General features: G+C 38.4%; 1 protein-coding gene across 2 annotated transcripts in view; it reads right to left on the bottom strand.

The window, feature by feature from the left end:
* The window catches only part of LOC127437733 (calcium-dependent secretion activator 2-like), a 213,107-nt gene that overhangs the window by 191,461 nt on the left and 641 nt on the right, over positions 1-21,005 (bottom strand). The window lies entirely within an intron of this gene.

Below are 21,005 nucleotides of genomic sequence, written 5' to 3'. Positions count from 1 at the left end.
ATACTCATTAATATTAACAAGTACAATATTGTATAACTTTGTGCCCCTACCACCCTATTTTTTTTATATTTGTTACCACCCTGTATTCCCTCACCCCCACGGGCCCTGATATAGTACTTAGTGAATGCTGAAGGAAATGTTACGTTAACTCATTTAGTTTGAATGTGTCAGCTTAAGGAAGGAGAATGAAGGTGTGAAATAAAGAAAAGGACATGTGAGGAGAAAAGGTAAGAGAAGAAGCATGTTTAGAAGAGAGTAAGAAGATTGTTGCAGATATTTTGACCAAGAGCAGGCAGAGGAAGGACTATGGCCCTTTCCAACAAACGGAAATGCCATTTTAATGACAACATGATGAGAGAATTTCGATTTCTTGGCCCAGGTCAGGATGATACAACGGTTCATTGCACCATTTGCAATTCCTCGTTTTCAGTTGCCAGTGGAGGGAGAATGGCAGTGGTAGAGCATCAGCAGACAAAAAAAGCATAGAGTCTCTCTGACTGCCCGTGCTGGTGTGCCCTCAGTCACCACATTCTTCAAGAAGGTAGAGCCCTCCCAACAAGAATATGATTTAGCTGTGAAGGAGGGTGTTTTTGCATACCACACAATGCATCACAATCACAGTTACAGATCAATGGACTGCACAGCACAGCTGACACGGAAGCTCTATGAGCCAAAGTGTGCTATGACAAAATATGAAGTCATTGCGAGTAACGTGTTTGCACCCTGGGCAACTTCTCTGGTAACACAGGACATAGAACAGGTTGAATATGTGTCCCTGTCCATTGATGTGTCCAACCATGGACACGTAAAGCTGTTGCCAGTAGTAGTCAGATATTGCAAGATATATGATGGCAGCATATCTGTGGAAACAAAACTGCCGGATTTTATTGAACTGAAAGGTGAAACAGCAGAGGAAATTGCAGCTGAGTTCTTGGTGGTTATTCAAAAATTTCACCTTGAAAACAAAGTGGTAGCATTCTCTGCAGACAACACAAACACCAACTTTGGAGGACTGAATAGGCGTGGTAGGGTCAATGTCCATACAAAAATAAAAAAATGCTCTGCAGAGGGCTGTAACTGGCTTAGGTTGCCTTGCCCACATATTTCATAACACAGCCAAAACAGCTTTGGATACGATTCCTCCGAATGTTGAGTATTTGCTCACAAAGATTTTTGAATATTTTCATTTTTTCACAGTCGGAGTTGAAAGACTAAAGTGCTTTTGTGAGTTTGTTGGTCAGGAATACCATAACATACTTGGTCACAGTAATGTTCACTGGCTGTCCATGCTCCCTGCAATTGAAAGAGTGCTGCAAATGTATGACCATTAAAATCTTTTTTTCTTTCAGAAGACAAATGCCCTGTGTACCTACGAACAATCTTTGAAGATCCACTGACTGAACTTTGGCTGGCCTTTGTACATGGGAACTTAACTGTATTCCATGAAAAAATTAAGATGTTTGAAGGACAGGACCGTTAAACTGTTGAGTCTGCTGCAGTTCTAAGGAACTTTAAGGCAAAACTGAGAGCAAGATGTGATGAAAACTTCATTCCTGTTTTGGTGAGAGGACTACTCAGAGAGCTTGTGGAAAATGGAGCAATTTCTAAAGAGTCTTTTCTCGAAACATCTAAATCATTCTTCACAACTGCAGTAACCTACCTAAAAGCATGGGGAAAGCACACAGACAATCTCAAATACATACTGGAAAGTTAATAAAAAAAATGACCCCATCATTTTATATAACTAATATAACATTAACCCTGTCCCTGACAACCATGTCACTCATTTCTGTTTGCTGTTAGCCAGCTATATTTTGTCAGTGCAATTAGTAATGTAGCAGATTGAAAGGTAAACATCAGAGCATCTTTTTGCAGCTCAGCAGACAACGGTGCGGTGGTGGATTGTGTCTGTTGAGTGTTGATTTCACGCTTTGCTGTTACCTAGTTGATGTGAGACAATGCTGGAAAGTAAATAAAGTCCATCTTTTGCTCTCCGGGGCAATGAACTTACAGCTAACTAGCTAACAACGTAGCTACTTTCATTGCTTGTCAGCATGTAAACATGTATTCACCAAACTGTTTAGTTCAGGATTCACAGTTTGCTACCCCTTCAACCGAACAATTCCAGTCGTTGCATTTATAAAATGTAATATTTAAAAGTCTGGTTTTCCAGACATTAAAATAGGATACGTAATAAAAGTAGATTTAATAAATAGTATATTTGCCCCTGTGTAAATAATAATATATAGGAACTGTATCTAAAATAAATGAGGGGTGATAAATACTAATACAGCAGGCTGGAAAAATAGACATTTATTCATTTTAATATCCTATATATATTTTGAATGTGTTGAAACTTGACACCAGGAGACGCACCCTAAAAACGGCACCGTTAGATCAGTTTCATGCTGAAGAGCTGCTTAAAAGTACGTTTTATTTTCCTCTCTCATAAATGTAAACGAGTGTAAACGCCAACATCATCATATATGTCGAAAGGACTGATGCCTGTCAACCAAAACATGAGCTCATTGATGTCATTAAATAAGTCTGCTTTTTTATTCCATCAGTTACTCCTGGTCGGAGGCATCTGTAAATATTTAGTTTATACATAAGGATTCGTCCTACCTAAATTTAAGATGCATAGCGTGCCATTTTTTTTTGCACTTTCTTTGTCTTTTCTGACTTTGTTGTGGTTTATTATCATCCAGTAACACACTGACAATGTGATTGATGAACTGTATGTCATCATGAATCAAAGTCCCTCCCCTCCAAATCCGATCACAAGTGGTCATGTAAGATGACTTTAAAGTTGCAAAAACTTTAACTCCTAAAGACATGAATTGTAATTTTGAAATATACATAGATAATCATGACCACTCACATTAAAATGAAGACTCCAGTTATAACCCTATAAAAGCTGTTGTATTCTACATGGAGAGGGTCTGCACATGGGGGCTGCCATGTTAGAATCACATGACCAGCCGAATACTACTCGTTTAAAGGGTTACTTCACCCAAAAATAAAAATTCAGTCATTGTTTATTCACCCCTGTGTTGTTATAACCCCATTTTACTTTCTTTTTCTTAACACAAAGGGAGAAATTGTGTATAAATAATGTTTTAAATATCAAAATATTTCTAAATATTGAAATATGTCTCTCATTTTGGTCAACTTTAGTTTTGGTCAATTTTACATGAACACTGTTGCTTTTGGACCAATTTGTTATTTTATTTTATTTTTTTTATAAATAAAATAAAAATATATTTATATATTATTATTATGCAATAGTAAAATATTTCTTTTCTAATTTCTTCACTTTCACACGTTATTTTAATGCTCCTTGATTAAACCCGCTAGCTAGCCCTTTTTTCTCATGAAGCAAAACTTTTGAGATTTAATTTCATTATTTTATCAATCCACAGAAATAGAGTAAGTGTGCGTCTCTTCCTCTGTGTCACTGCGTGTCATTAACCCGGCGTGTATGAACGCGTTATGAACAGGACTATTTTCCATCACACGATCGTTAAAGTGAAACCGGAGCGCTGCATTCACTATCAAAGTTTATATTTGTTCATTAATATTTTCCAGGGAGTTTGGCACAAGTCTCTGCTGGCACGTGCAGCAGATCACTTGAGAAGCACTTCGACACGTGCTCTTCCGGACATGAGCTGCTCCGGTTGACGTCAGCGGTACAGCTCAGAGTTCAACTGAATGACACAAATGTCGCACGCCGTTCATGGCATTTATGCTGTATAGTTGCTTCCAATTCTCTTATTTGGTCATTAAAATATGATTGGAATTTAATGTGCACAATAATCGTGGTTATTTAAAATCGATGCGGTTAGATCAAACAACCGCAATCAGACGATCATTTAATAATAGCGACAGGCCTAATGGTGACCACCTCTTCAAGCTTCAAATGCAAAAGTATAATTCAGCAGTCTAATAAATTATTCTATGAGACTTATGATTGTAATGAAAGCATCCGATGAGGTTTTGTTAGAAATAAACCAAAATCTAATGTGTTATTTAGTGAAACTGTTGACGGACCGTTGCTCTCCTCTGCGTGTTCATGAGATTGCACGAGACCAGTAGTTCACGCAGCCCACTGTGAAATGGTGCGTTCTGCACGTTTTATCTAAAAACATGTCCGCAACAGTGATACTAAAGAACAGAACACAACACTGCTGCACACAAACCACAGAATCAAACTCATAAAACATGTCTGAAGAGTTTTTAGTCCAAGAATAGATGCATTTCTATGCCCAGCCTTTTTTTTCTTAATCAGATAATGGCTTAAATGACAGCGTTTATGAATGAATGGAACACTTAAGGGAACTGGTCTCAGGACAGTTTGAAGAGCAACTTATTTTCATCCTACCTCTGTATACAGCCTCCAAAGGCAGCATTTTCTAGTTTTTGGATGCAGCCATAGACAGAGGAGGTTGAAGGCAGCCACAGTCAAACCGTTTCCTAACCTGATGGCAAACTACACACGATAAAAGGTATTTTTTATGTTAATTATCAGAGTTTTGTACTAACTAGCCACGATGAGTGACGGTACATTCTGTCATTCGCATGATTTCTATTTTCAGCATCATCGCGCTGGGTAACCCCGCCCGCTGTGAACTGGCACCGGTCCAAAAAGGTTCTCATAACAGCATATTGAATTCAGAATTTCATGCTGGTTAAAAACTACTTAATTTTGACAGAGTGTTACACCTACTGAATGTTTCGCTGAGGTATCGCTCTCTTCAGATGGAGGTTCAGAATGGAGAACAGGTGTCAGACATTCCCGCCTACTCTATCTCTGTTTGATTGAATACTCCGGTTAAAAAAAATAAGGCCGGGCATAGAAATGCATCTATACTTGGACTACAAACTCTTCAGACATGTTATGTTAGTTTGGTTCTCTGGTTTGTGTACAGCTGTGTTCTGTTCTTTAGTATCACTGTACCGGACCTGCTTTTAGATAAACAAAACATGTTTTCACTTGAACGCCCCATTTCGCCAGCGGGCTGCGTGAACCAGAGGCGGCACTAGGGAGGAGCTAGCATGTGCTTCAGCCTCCCCAAGAAAGTCCATAGCACCCCTGGCAAATTTGTAAATTTGCAAGTTTGTAACAGCACCCAGCAGATTATCCTCTGTATGAAGATTGTGTGAAGAAACATTTTCCATGACAATATTTTAGCAATCATGTTGTGTGTCCCATATTTCTGTCACCTGTTAAGCATCAGAACTCGTGATGCCCGATTTACAAATGAATTACTCATTTGAGTCGATTCCTTCAAAGAATAAGTCAAACGGTTAAGCAAAATGGTCCGAATCATTCAGACAGCTTACGCATTGTATCGTTCGGAGTGTCTCTCACTCCATAAAAAAGAAATGAAATTACTAGAACAGAAAACAATGAAGTGGAATGCGTATTGTCATGATACACAAAGCAGACGAGGAGGTAAATTACCTGTTGAAACTTTTAAGCGCACTGCAACTGCATATCTCACAACAACTCACTCTCAGTAACGGTGGAGCAGCCCCCATAACCTCGCAGCCCGGACCCCGCTTTATAACAACCAGAGCCCTTCTTCCAAAGTGAGCCTACAAAGTTAGCAAAAAAAGCATAATGCAGCGGTCCCATAGACATTCGGTGGTTCACTGGTGAGGAGACAAGAGGCTGTTCTTTTTGAATGGATGTCTATGGAGGAGATGCTTCAGTGTGCCGAATAATCTGCTTTTGTAAGGAAACAGCTCATCACTTAATTAATTGACCACCAGCTCGCTAATCTACAACATGTTTTACACTAAACAATCTCGCTAATCTACAACATATTTTACACTAAACAATCTTATTGGAGTGAACAATGTATGGAGGTTAAAATGTTCGATTTTTTGTTTTTAAGAGAAGTCACAGACGATTTTACGACATATAGGTGTCAGTTTGCGTCTCTCCCCGGTGATGGTAGGTGCGTCTCAATAAGCTCCCTATGTCGTGAATCAATATATCGTGAACATGAATTCTGGCACTGGCAAGGGTGTTCATCCACTTATCATTGGGACACTTATGACTCAATCACTTGCGACACGATAATGAGCTCACGCACTGAAGCGCAGCTGTTATTAATCAGCACCATCGCTGTAAAAATTACACTCAACGTTCAATTTCGTTGAAGATATTCAAACGTACATTGCTATTATAACAGATAAAGAAATACAATTATAAATGAGTGTATTTTAAACCTTTTAACAACTCCAATATTAAAAAAAGATTGTTTCCCTTTCATTGTAATTATGGATGAAAGACATTACAAGCAACATCTCTTTTAAAGAGAAAATCTGACATCATATATTTTCACCTTTGCTCATCTTCTAATGACCTGAGAGACTTCTAAAGACATGACAACATTTCTGGTAAGGGAAATGAGTGAGCAACGATGCTCCCTGGTTTTTATGGTGCATTGTGGGACTTTTTAGGGAGCGAAAGTTTCAGTGCACTGGAACGATTTTGCGATTGAGACAGCCCTAGAAATGTCTGACTCACTGATCAGTGCCCTGACTACTGAACTAGGGAGCTGATTGAGACGCACCCGGTGATATTTTGAATCAAAACTTGCAAGTGCATCCTTCGTTTGACAGCGATGAATAACGTCTATATTAATGATGCGTTCACGTCATGTCGGAATTATGAGATTCAGACTTGTAAAAAGCATTCACATCTTCGTAGATCTTGTAAACTCGGAATTCTATGAAAGCTCCGACTTGGCTGTCATGGTGTCACGTGAAAAGAACCAATATGGCAGCGGCCTCAAGAGTAGTAAACATACAGCATATGTTTTTAATATGCTATTTTATTATACCATTGATGCCTGGATCATTTCTTTTTGTTCTTAAACATTTTGCAAAAACATATAGAGGTGAGTTAATGAAGTGATACATTTTACTGTTATCAACAACAAAGCCGTTTTGACGTTAGAAGTGTTGCCATAGAAATGAATAACTTACGAGATCTGAGGATGTGAACGGCTCAGAGTAGAAATTCTGAGTTGCCATCTCGTAATTATAGTAATTCCAACATGACGTGAATGCACCATAAGTTCAACACCTGCATGTGTAGCTTTTGAACGACTCAAGGTAAAGCCATTTTTCCAACCAAACAGGTATCAAAAAGTCTTTTAGCAAAGCTTTGTAACCTGTAGTTAAATTAACTGCTACACAAGATATACTTGTGAAAATGTAAAAATGCTGCTCCTAAAGTTAACAGAATTAAATGCTTTAGTTCAGTTTTTGCAAAAAGTTTCTCCCAGGGGAGCATGCCCCCAGACCCCCAATAAGGGTACACGGATTTGCTGGACCTGTGCTCCAGACACAAAGCTGAAAACACCCTTGAAAGTGTGTTGCCTGTTTTACTGAGTGGCAGAAGGCTGCAGTGAAGCGATTTCACTTCTGTTGTCACCACATGCAAACTGATATTAATAAAATCGCTTGGCCATGCTGGGTTTTGCACATATTTAGTGATCAAAGCTTAACTCCCCATCAATGATTTAGCACCAGCAATCAAAATTCGCTGGTGCCGCCCCTGCAGTGAACTACTGTCTCGTGCAGTCTCAGGAACATGCAGAGGAGAGCAACGGTCGGTCAACAGTTTCACTAAATAATACATCAGGTTTCAGACTGTTTCGCACCAAAACGTATGTTTTCATAACAATCATGAGTCTCATATAATTTAATAGAATTCTGAATTATACTTTTGCAACTTTTTGAAGCTTGAAGATGTTTTCACCATAAACTGCCATTGTATGACATCACTGAGCACAACATTTTTTACAATTTCTCCCTTTGTGTTAAGAAAGAAAGACATATTGGGTTATAACAACACAGGAGTGAGTAAACAATGATCGAATTAAAATTTTTGGTTGAACTATTCCTTTAATCTCAGTAACCGTCTTGTTGTTTGACACTGTAACTGATTGATTAATCATGGCTGACTGTGAATACTGAATTTCTACAATGGCATCTGAAAACTACTGATTTTAAATGATGCTATATCCAAGCCGCTAGGTGTCAATGTAAGTTCAAGATGACACAAAGACAAAAGTTACCGAGTGCACCTTTAAGCGACCAGGATTGAACAGCAATGTGTCTCACCTGACCACGTGATCGGATCACCCAAGACGCAGCTTCATAACAGATGTAAACTGGGTTGAGTATTAAACATCACACTTGATTTTGAGGTTAATTCCCTCGGAAAAATGGAAGGTCAAGCTGGGCACATTGGATTTTGGCAAATTTTGGCAAATGTCATCCGGGTAGCCTATGCGTACATAAAATGTGCATACTATGTACAATATACATACCACATACCATAACTGCAAACTAGGCGCCTCTCGCAGAAATTTGCCATTTTGATTCCAAAATATGTAATGTACGTGATTCGCACAGATCCAATGAGTGGGTTTTTTTAGTGGTTGGGGGGGGGAGCTCAAGAGGTTGTTGATTAGCCAACACATCCAAGTAAGAGATGTGGTAAACTTCTGCATTATGTGAACAAGCATTTCCTCGGTTGATTGCATCCACGATAAAGAGCAACACAAGCACAGGGACTCTGCGTAACAGATGTGGCGCGTTTCTTCTGATGGACTACAAACAACAAGCTATACTCATGTTTCCAAACAGGGATAAGGTATACTTACCCTTGCTGTGTATGGTACAAAGCTGATTCTCTAAATTTATTTGTCAATTTATATACTTGAGAGAATTCATTAATACAGAACACAGGACTTTAAAATGTTTATAGTCCCAGTGTGAGACGCGATAGAGACTGAACGGTACCAAGAGAAAATAACAGTTTTGAGATTTTAAACTTCAAATTAAACAACCACATTCAAATTGTTTTATACCTGTATGAAGCATCTAATAATGCATTGGTAATGTACACTTTAGTTTTATCAAGCCAATAAAGCTTGATATGAATTTAATCTGCCATTTGATCCTATTTTAAAAAGTCCACTGGAAACTGGCAGAAGATTTTGCCCAACTTTTCATTACAGCATATCCTCTGTTTTTATGGCATGTATACATACATTTGTATCAAAGATTTATACCTGTAAAAATGTATAGTTAACTATATCTGCACAAAAAAAAAAAAAAAAAGATTTTTAATAATTTAAATAGATGATTGAAAGTTTTATACTTTGAGACAAAGTATAAATACAGTTGAAGTCAGAAGTTCACATACACCTTAGCCAAATACATTTAAACTAATATTAATAGAGAGAATTATTTATTTCAGCTTTTATTTCTTTCATCACATTCCCAGTGGGTCAGAAGTTTACAAACACTTTGTTAGTATTTGGTAGCATTGCCTTTAAATTGTTTAATTTGAGTCAAATGTTTTGGGTAGCCTTCCACAAGCTTCTCACAATAAGTTGCTGGAATTTTGGCCCATTCCTCCAGACAGAGCTGGTGTAACTGAGTCCGGTTTGTAGGCCTCCTTGCTTGCACATGCTTTTTCAGTTCTGCCCACAAATTTTCTATCGGACTGATGTCAGGGCTTTGTGATGGCCACTCCAATACCTTGACTTTGTTGTCCTTAAGCCATTTTGCCACAACTTTGAAGGTATGCTTGGGGTCATTGTCCATTTGGAAGACCCATTTGCGACCGAGCTTTAATTTCCTGGCTGAAGTCTTGAGATGTTACTTCAATATATCCACATAAATTTTCCTTCCTCATGATGCCATCTACTTTGTGAAGTGCACCAGTCCCTCCTGCAGCAAAAGCACCCCCACAACATGATGCTACCACCCCCATGCTTCACGGTTGGGATGGTGTTCTTCAGCTTGCAAGCCTCACCCTTTAGTTCCAAACATAACAATGGTCAAGATTTTAGTTTCATCAGACCAGAGGACATTTCTCCAAAAAGATCTTTGTACTCATGTGCACTTGCAAACTGTAGTCTGTCTTTTTTTATGGCAGTTTTGGAGCAGTGGCTTTGCAAGTCCTTTGCTGTTGTTCTGGGATTGATTTGCACTTTTCGTGCCAAACTACGTTCATCTCTAGGAGACAGAATGCATCTCCTTCCTGAGTGGTATGATGGTTGCACGGCCCCAAGGCGTTTATACTTGCATACTATTGTTTGTACAGATGAACGTGGTACCTTCAGGCATTTGGAAATTTGCCAGACTTGTGGAGGTCTACAATTTTTTTCTGAGGTCTTGGCTGATTTATTTTGATTTTCCCATTGTCAAGCAAAGAGGCACTGCGTTTGAAGGTAGGCCTTAAAATACATCCACAGGTACACCTCCAATTGACTCCAATTAGCTTATAAATTCTGGAATTTTCCATGCTGCTTAAAGGCACAGTTAACTTAGTGGATGTAAACTTCTGAGCCACTGGAACTGTGATATAGTTAATTAAAAGTGAAACAATCTGTCTGTGAACAATTGTTGGAAAAAATTACTCGTGTCATGCACAAAATAGATGTCCTAAACGACTTGCCAAAACTATAGTTTGCTAATATGAAATATGTGGAGTGGTTAAAAAATGAGTTTTAATGACTTCAACCTAAGTGTATGTAAACTTCTAACTTCAACTGTAAATACATTTATGATTATATTAATGTTTGCTTTACTGTACCATGTACCACGTGATTAAATACAGAAAATAATTAAGTAAAAATGTTTTAATTGATTCACAGCCCTAATATACAGTACTAGTCAAATACACTAATATACCTCAGTTGCTTTCTGTGTATTCTTCATGAGCTAAAAGCAGCTCTTACATTCATACAGATGATCAGAGGCATTTTGTAATATTGTGACCAAATAAGAGCAGAAAATACCACAAAAATATGTAACTTCTGAATGAGAGATGTTTATGGTGATAGGCATGTGTACCCTGGTCACAACAGACTCACTGGCGTATGGAGATAAATCAAGGATAAAATATATTTAAATGTCCGTGAAAGTCCAATTCGGCAATATTTATACTGTCTTCAGACCTGTACACACCTTTCCTGAGACTTGACATGGATCAAAACCTATTTTTGATGTTTTTCTTGATATCGTTTTATGTGCGTTTTTCCATTCACCGCCATTATTTCCTCCCGCTGATGGTCACAAATATGGCGGCTGCAGGGGAAAAAGTGACATCACTGAAACAGGTTAACACAAAATTTAATTTCATCTCAGGCTGCGTGTGCTTCTTCCCTTTCTCACTCTCAGCACCTGCAGGAAAATGTCCTCTCTCAAGATGAGCAGCTATCACTTCGTGGTGGTGTGGGAAGCAGATTTCCAAAACTTTAGCTTGATAAAGTTTCTACGGATGTTTTCACATTTGAGTCTTCTGTGCGTGCTCGCAAGTTATTTTCCCGCCGAGTGGGCTTTTTTGAGTGCAGGATAATAGTCTCAGGTGAATCAGGTCCCATCTTTCACCGGACCATGTTGACATGTTAATTTTGCTCATCAAAAATGAATACTCTGAGTAAATAGACTATTTGAGGATAGGTATGCCAATTCTTATCAAATGACTTTTACCCTGCTGATCAAGAATGCTATTTTCAATGAGGTGCCGACTGCTTAAGTGGTTAAACTCTTTTATTGTGTGTGCACATCATGTTTAGAACAATACATTAGGTTTTAAATGGGTCACATAAACCCATTTTTTTTTCTCCAGAGGGTTTCTTTCTGTTTAGATTAGTCGACTCAAATTTACGTTAAACGCCAGTCAAATCACTCGTTCCGCACATCCCCAATATACACTGGAGTATTGTAGTATGCCATTTCGAACATAGCTCAGAATTCAAACTTAGAACCCCATCATCTGAGCAATCGATAAAGACTCACCAGGGGGTTCAATTTGACCTTGTTAGGGACATTAAAATATGATTCACCCCAACAGTAAGCGGTCAATTCCATCACTCTTTAAAGTGACCATATACACTCATGGCAGTAATTTATGAGTGTTTTTCCAAACAAACAAACCTTAGCAAATCCTGGATGGATTAATACGAGAGAGAGAACAAAAAATGAGAGTAATAAAGAGGAAAGCACGGAGAGAGTGCGCGTATGTGTACAAGACAGTGATTCCCAAAGGCACCATTGAAAGCTAATGGAGAAGAAACGCTGCAGACATTTATCACAGAACAACACGAAGTGCCAACAACCCTGATGGCTGCTCCTGCCTTTGCCACCAGCCTTTGTTCAAGCCCATTAGTGAAAATGCAATGCAATACGCCATCAAATAGCCACTCAAGCCCAAGCGTGCCTGTACACACAGGTTTATAAAATTTGTACAAAAAAATAAATAAATAAATAAAATCACATTCTGAGAGCTCTGAACTTTCATTTTTGAAGTGAAAGCTATCATTGCCCCTTTCTGTCAGAGACCTAAAGCCAGGAAGGAAATAGTCAGACTTGCTGCTGCATATTGCTTAAGGGCGGGGGGGGGTCGCACACCTGACATGGCGCATTCTAAAATTCGAAACAACTGTTTTCAATGAAGGTACGCACACCCGTGTTTGATACCAGTGCCGTGTCCTAGCCGCAACACGGCGTGGCACTTCTCGTCCAGTGTGCGACCGCCTTTAATCAGCCATTTCCGGTTATTGTAATACTGAGGCCTTGATTTTTACGTCAACCTGAAAAAACATTCGCAACCCTGTTTATTAATGTATTGATGTTTTTTTTTTTTTTTTTTTTTTTTTTTAAGTGAAACGGAATATTCAATGTGAAAAAAATAGGACTGCACATTATCAATCAGGAATTAATTCAGTTTGCAAAAACTGGGCATCAGACCTGATTGGACAACTACCCGATTGAAACACAAAACGCACCTTCTTTGGAGGAGGCTTTTTGACCGGTATGTGGATGCTGATGGTCAAGTTCATCCATCTAGAACATCTTGACATTGGTAACGTTTCTATTTTTTTTTTTTTTTAATTGATCATTATTTGCATTATTGCTGTAACCTTTACCACATGAACTATAGGCAGTTCAGAAAGGCTACACTTCAGAGGTGGAGCAAAAAAAAATTTTAAGACAAGGAATGGGCATTAATGCTGCATTCCATTCAACTCGGACGTGTGATATTCCTACTCGATATCTCCGTTCTCCGACCATATAGGCATTCCATTGCCAGATGCTCGGAAGATGACGTGCAAGGAAACAAAACTGCAATGCTCCCATTAGCTTAGCAGGTGTTTGACTGTAACCAGAGACGTCTTCTAGCAACCAACTGATAAACAATGCTGCAATGCTAGCATTTGTGCTACAGGTGTACAATTATGAAAAGAGAGTATAACATACCATGTGTTATACACGTTTCTGCAGAAATTATTTAAACAAGCTTTAATATCATGTAGTAACTTAGACTAATTTTTCAATATTACTTAATGAAAGTGAATGTTTATAATTTACTTTGTACATCTCCCTGAGTGTTGACATGTTTGGTGACATCACGCACCTGCATCTCTGAGAAACCAGAGTTGAACATTTCTGCACGTGTTTCACAGTTGGAATTCCAACTTCAAGTGGCGATCCATTGCACTTTTCCTAGTAGGAAGTTGGAGAATCTGACTTTGTGTTGAATGGAAGGCAGCATTAGAAAGTAAATGGGGACCATTTTGATTCCATTTTAATTTCAAGAAGAAAATGAAGGACAGAGCTCGGAAGAGGAGGTAGGAAGTGACTTGCAAAAAGAAAGTTAAAGATATTTTAGGAGGAAAGAAGACAGCGGGTAACAAAGACTAAGAAGATCAGATGTTCAGACTAGGCATTTCTTTTGAAGATAGAAAAAAAAAAAAAGGAAAACATCTCCCCATAGTTATTCTTTCAGAGATGGGAGGGTTTCTAAGCTGTGGCACAATTAGGCTGCCATTAATGGAGACACTACATGAAAAAGAATAGCACTACAGGCCAGCAATAAGAACCAGACAAATGATAGGAGCCCACACAAATGCCTGATTGAAAATAGCTCAACCATTTGAATGGAGTGGGTGGACAACCAAGAAAATTAAGTATAGAAACAAATCCATTCACAGATTATTACATTTTGTTAAGCAGTAAACGTTTAATATCTGAGAATTTGGAAGTGACTGTACTCACACCTTATCATAGAAAATGATCTTGACAAATCAAGTACTGTAACACTAGCGTGTCAGCTCTTTGAATCATGAATGCGGACAGGATATGACGTCTCGACAGACTTGCACTGAAACTTGGCCAAATACTCCTGAGGAAATCCCAATGGTGTCATCCTAATAAGTCTGTTAAATGACTTAATTCGAACCAGTTTCATCTATTTGATATCCAAGTTTACATTTTTTATCAATTGTCTGGTCTTTTTGCAAAATGGTCATCTCTTCCCATTGCGTTCCATCATCTGCCAAGTAGAAAACACTAATTTCTCGTGTCATGTTTGGATCTCGCTTGTCCTTTCCCATGGGAATTCACTGTAAACATCAAGAGAACTGCAGAGAGAGGTACCATGCAGCAACTCACTGTCCTACAGGCCTGTCACGACTCCTGTTGCCCTAAAGCTCCTCTCTGCTCTCCGCTGATAAAGAGCTGCATGCTGTGTGTGATTGTGTACGTGTTTACACACCCCCGCCATGTTTTCAGCTGCTCCTGCTCATTTCTGAACCCTTATGCTGCTTTCAGAATGTATCATAACTTGTTCTCAGAAGGCTCTGCACATGTCTGTTTGACTGAAACACTGGAACAATGTTGATTAACACAATGACAGTATCAGACACAGCCCATCAGAGAGCAAGAGCCTTTTTCCTTAACCTAGTACTTTTTTTAAACTTGTTGGTGATGAAAGAAAATTCCTTGATTCTGTTTATGCCATATTTGACACTTTGCACAAGAAATCTCAGAGACACAGGTTTTGGTCCCATGTAAACCAGAAAGTAATTGCGTTAAAATAATCAACGATGAGTGCGATTTTGAAGTTGCATTTTCCCTCAAAGATTGCATTTTTACTCCACTGACAGTTAGGCTCAGAGTTGGGGTTTTGGTAAGGGCATCTGATTAGTAAAATATGCATTCCTAATGCCTGTGTTACAACATTTACAACTAAGAACAACTCACTTTTGGCAGCGTTCTGTGGACATTTTAACTGGGAACTGGAGCTCACGTGTTCAACAACACTTCTAGCTTCAGTCACTGGAGGCAGTGATTTGAATTTTGGTAAGCAAAACGCGATTTCAGCTTTAGAACTTTTGACCTACTGTCGCTGAATTCACAGTGAGATCAGTCTGCTTATTAAAGTGTTAAAAAAGGGGTTGAGCCCTACAATATGTCCAGGCCAAACTTCTGGTTTCTATTAGAACCAAGTCAATAAAGGACAGAAAACTGTGCTGGTCAAGAGATTTCATGGGATTGTTAAGACGGCACAACATATTTAACAGAATGTCCTACTGTCCCTCACAGACTTATTTTTTTGCATCAAATTAAATGGCATCTATTCTGCCTCTAAAGTCTACATACTTGGGGAATCCAATGGGACTTGCATAATTACTGTAGTTGAGAAGCTATGCAGTACATTACTTTCTCTTCCAGGGTGGACAGCCTCAAATGAAACTCTCCCAGCTCATTGGTTTCCACCATCTCAGCACAAGAGATTGTCCCTTGTTTGAAGTAATATACTGTAAATAAGGCATGCTGTCGTGTAAAGGTATGTATATGGGTGACTGAGGTGCATTTATCTGCATACAGATGTCCTTTACGGGCAATTGCTCACTTTCACATCCTCTCATTCAACAGCATCCGCATTCTCAAACTCTTCACTCCTTGATTTCCTCTCTGATTCACACAAAACTTTAGGGGGAAGGGGGTGGCTTCTGACATCCTCTGGCAAAAAAGGGAAACCCTTAAGGGTGAGAGAATCATTACCCAGGTAAGGGGCTTGCAATTATGCTTTCAACCAAAGCCCCTTGTCAAGCTCCTCTTCTTCCACATTATCTAGACCTTCTGTCATTCTTCAAAGTGGCCAAGTCAACCTCTCGATCTCCTGTTCTGCACTCTCCTCTATCTCAAGCCCTCTCTGAAGCCTTGAATCTCCAGGTCTTCACTTAATCAGAGCTCAAGAGACTCAAAGCTCTCCACTCCACATCACTACAATTACCAAAAAGATAGTGTAAATGTGTTAAAAAAAAAAAAAAAAAAAGAATTCAAATCACAGGCAGTTTGGTAAACTAAGGAAAAAATTTATTTAGATTTATTCTCAGTCTCGTATATAGCTAAATTCAAGAAACTAGACATTTAGCTGTACAAAACAAATATAAAAGAGTAAAATAATTGTTCATTTGCAATCATTAATGTGCATTATAAAAAAATCTGTATATCATATGCAAAGTAGGGTAAGCAATTTCAGTGGGCAAACTGGCTCGCCCCCTTAATCTAATAAATGGGGCACATTTTTCATCATAAGGGGGCAAGAAAAGGGCTCATCATATACAGTTACCTGTAACTGAGAGATGCACATAAGAAAAGAGGTAAGCATTTTTTTTTAAATGGAGGCCAACTTCCTTCGAAGAATCTAAGCAAAGCTGAAGCTCAGCCTCAGAGAGTTGGAGAAACTGCAAAGAAAGAACCAACATCATATGTCCTGCAATGTTTATTGTTAAAACTTGGAATGTGGAATAATGCCTTAGTGGTGAAAGGCATAAGAAATGTACCTTTGTAAACTTTGAATTTGTTCACATACTCCCCAATGACTTCCTTCTACATATTTGTATGGCCATATGACACTTTCTTCTCATTTTAGTTGATAGCCGGCATCCTGAATTATAACCTCACGAGTCATCATCTAATTTCTCTATGCCTATAGGACAACTTTAGTAAAAAAGTGGTGCAGCCTACTCCAATCTCCCCTATTTGTTGCATTGAATTGGGCATTGTCTGTCTTGCTCTCTAGAAATCAGCATTGGCCATTGAAAAACCCAAACTGGTCGATCAGCAATTATAAAGCAGTCACAGTCACATTAGTCAACAATTTCCAAAATTGGGAGGCAAAATTTGTCAGCATCTACTTGAACATAATCATTTATAAAGAAACAGTTCAAAACATACACAGTAACATGCACACTAACACAAAATTCTATCCGAGAATGCAGCAAGCTGACAGATGAGGCATGAAAGTCAGAAAGATCGCTTATATAAAGTGTCATTCCCAATTTAACACAAAAGGATCTACCTAACCAGGCACAGAGTTTATTCAATCAGAAACACACGAGCACACACACATTTACAAACTCACACTGGGAAGCTGGTTAATGACTTTTAATGCTGTAAGATCTTAATGTTAAATCCAATGTTCTCATATTCCCTTAGATACAACAAAAAAACATTTATTTCATGAGTCATTTTTTCAGTACAAAAACAGGACTGGAAATATAGCTCGTTACAGAGCTATAGCTTTAAGACAACAGGTGCTCTGGGAGCAGTTTGTCCAATTAAACGAGCATTGGCTTCTTTACAGCAGATGTTAATGCTCTGTTTTATTTAGCACATCAACTATGAAATAACTGAGACCAACTTTTATATGCAGAAATACAGAATCTCTACAAATGCTTGTGATGATTGAACAGGTCCCATGTTCATATCGCATTCCATCACTCAACCAAATTTTTGCAAATCCAAATAAAACAATCATTTAATGCAAAAGTTAAACGGAATCCCACCAGGCTGTGGCAAAATAAGAAACAACACGCAAGTGCTTGGTGAGTGCTAAAAACCCCTATGGGCATCATTAGTGAGAGAACTCACTGACTGAAATTAAATGGACCACGGTATGATTGGGGATGGATGACGACAGACTCATATCCAGATAACATTGTCTACTGGACAAACAAATTATCAGCGTCCAGCTAAATAAAGAGAAGACAGAAAAGCTGCTAGATTGTATTTGCTCTGCCTTACGCCATGCCACTTTTGCCTCTAAAGTTCCTGCTTGGCTTCTGGTGCTGGAGCATAAACCTTTTCAGGAGGAGGCAGAGATTACATGGGTAGGAGGATAATAGAATTATCCCATGCAAGAGATGTCGGCAAGCAAAACAATTGCATTTTGGAGTCGTCACCGATCCAAAGTCTCATTACACACCTGCTGTTCCCAAAAGATTTTCACAAAGTTGATTTTTCTGCAAGGCACCTGCTTTAGGTCATAACTTCTCTGCAGACTCTACTACTTTATAGTTTGGGAACTTCAAATGTGTTGCTCACAAGTAGACAATGTTTGAATATGCAATTCCTAGCAAGAGGATCCACTTTCTTTACTTCAACTGATCTTGCCTCGAGCTTCATGGAGCAGAGTGCAAAGTGAGGGTAGCACCCACTGAACCTTGCTGTGACTTCCTATCGCTGCACTGCAAAGAGGTGGCCTTACATAACTCTGAGTGGAGATATGCATTTCATGGAGAGCAAAAGTGACAAGGGAAGGGAAATATCTGCCTCCAGCGAGGCATCCGCCTGCCTATCCCCCCGCCAAGTCAGGACTTGTCTCCCGTGGAGAAACACAGGAAAGCCTACTTGCATAAACTAAATCTTAAAGCTACTAGGAATGGAAAAAAGACAAAAAAATAAACACAAGATTCTTGTGCCAGGGGATTAGACATGTGAAAGGCACGGGTGGGACATCCATTAGTTTCCAGGCTGCTGTTCTCTGTCAGCTGCTTTCAAAAACTGGAGCACATAAGCGCAATGCTATGAGGCTGCTCTTCAGTTAACTGAAAAACAATGGACAGATGAAAATGAAGATACAAAAAGGGACACATAAAAATAAAATGATGGAAGCGAGGAAGAGAATAGGTATGAGAGATATAGGGAGAGTACCAGAGAAAGAGAGAATGCTTCAACCCACTTGTCAGTCAGCATAAAATTTGTGAGCACAGTAGCTGCTTCTCATCTGCAGGGAATCTGGCTCATAAACAAAGATTAGTCTCCCAGTGGGCAGATATTCACATTTAGATTGAATTCAACAGACATTTGAATGTCTAGTAAGAAATACAATTACTAGCAGTAAACAAACATACTGTACAAGTAGACATGCCTATATTTTTAAATTGTACCTACATACTGTGTGTAACTTACATCATCAAATCAAACTAATGAAACAAAATGCTCTGAGTTCCAGACAAGAAATCAAGGCTTTGCTAGGTTGTAAACAAAGTAGATATTTTTAATTTGACTTCACCAATTGTGATTGTCAACTTCTGATTATTTAATGTCTGTTCAGGCTCAGGACCAGAAAGTGGATAATCAGGGATGTAATGTAAATAATAATATCTAATAAATAATAAATAATTGGATATAATGGAACTAAAACTAAAATGGTCCCACTAACCTTTATCACAGGCTCAGATTTGCTAAAACTAAACTACCGTACAATGTAAGTGCACTGTAGTTTTGATAGCATGCATACAGACTTTGAAAGTAACAAAGTTACATTGACAGTGTAGCAGAGATTAAAGAAGCAATTTGAGATCATGCATAATAATGCATTCACGGCATGCACACACAAGCGATCTTGTACAAAGTCACCCTGATGCTCTGAACATCTCAAAAGACACAAGATTTGTATCCGAATCCCAAGTGACTGTAAAAGGCTAACAAGCAGCACTTTCACTGACTCCCTTATATTATTTAGAGTGGCATATCAGAAAGGAATGATGGCTGATCATATGTAGTGCAATAAAGGAGTTTGCCTCACTACCTGGATCACATCTAGGAGGAAAATAATGCCTCAAGGGATGCTTGAATATCACCTGATCAGATCTGAAAAGCCAGGAAGGTTACCTTCTCATTTAGGTGGCAAAGCTATTTCTATGTACCATGACAGAAAAATCAATAATATGCCTCTGGCTACTCTCAAGATCTCCACCTGAGAATATTTATTCACTAAGACTAAGGATAGATTTATTTCTTTTCAATTTTACATATAAATAAGGGCAAGACTTGTGTAATCTGACATTTAGAGGGAGGCTATTGTTGCACCCTCAAGCATCTCATCAAACACTAGGCAATAATTCAGAGGTCATAAGGTTTATTGTATAAGCTTAATTTAGCGTCCATCTGCACCATTTTAAGGACTTAATACAATATAAAAAGCTTGCAACCTGAAAGATCATATAGATTTATATTTGTAAGACAAAGACACGTAAGGCTTGTGACACTTTTTCTAAATGCACAGTAAAAAAAAATAAAAAAATGAAAGAATCATTGCCTAGATGTTTAATGTGAGGGGGCTTTAAGATATACTAAACTGCCATTTCTGTATTGCTCACACCTTGTCATTGAAAACCACACAAAGGGTAAAACAGATATCATACGTAACTAGAATGTGTCGGTTGGTGTGACCCACCAGAGCCTTTAGCAAAACAATCACCATAACACAACATAACTTTGAGAAATGCCCCCCCATTTTAAACACCTGGAACTGGAATGCAATGTACAGGTCCCATTGTGCAAAGTTGATAAGATATTATCACATGTAGAGTCTTATAAAATTACAGTTGCATTGAGGAAATTTCCACTTTTAGATGTGTGATTACATGCATTAAGTAGACCTTAAAAAGGCTTAATAGGTTGTGTCCAAAAACTGCATATGTTAGAGCTAGTGGGTGTGTGTTGGTAAAAATAGAAGCTGTACTTGTTTCCACAAGTGATTCCGCATTAGACCAAGAGAAGTGTAATAATATCAATTCACAACTGAACAATAGTATACATAGAAGATCATGTACTCGTGTACAATTAAAATAAAAAAAATTGGCATGCACCATATTATCAATGCAAAATACATTAACATTCAGATTCAAAACAGATGAAACTCTCTCTATATGTATGATAAATAACAGGTCAATCTTAAAAAGATCTCCTTTTAATACTGTAAAAGTACTTTTTTTAACTACTGAACCTATCCCAGAATTTCAAACACCCTTTGAACAATACATTTCCATTAACCGTCCAATCATTCATGATAACTTAATACGATTTTTTCTTTTAATTGTACATAG

Source organism: Myxocyprinus asiaticus, chromosome 48 (genome assembly GCF_019703515.2).
Source record: "Myxocyprinus asiaticus isolate MX2 ecotype Aquarium Trade chromosome 48, UBuf_Myxa_2, whole genome shotgun sequence".
NCBI classification, from domain to species: domain Eukaryota; kingdom Metazoa; phylum Chordata; class Actinopteri; order Cypriniformes; family Catostomidae; genus Myxocyprinus; species Myxocyprinus asiaticus.
Note: the sequence above shows the minus strand (reverse complement) of the source record. Positions and strands in the feature narration are given on the sequence as shown.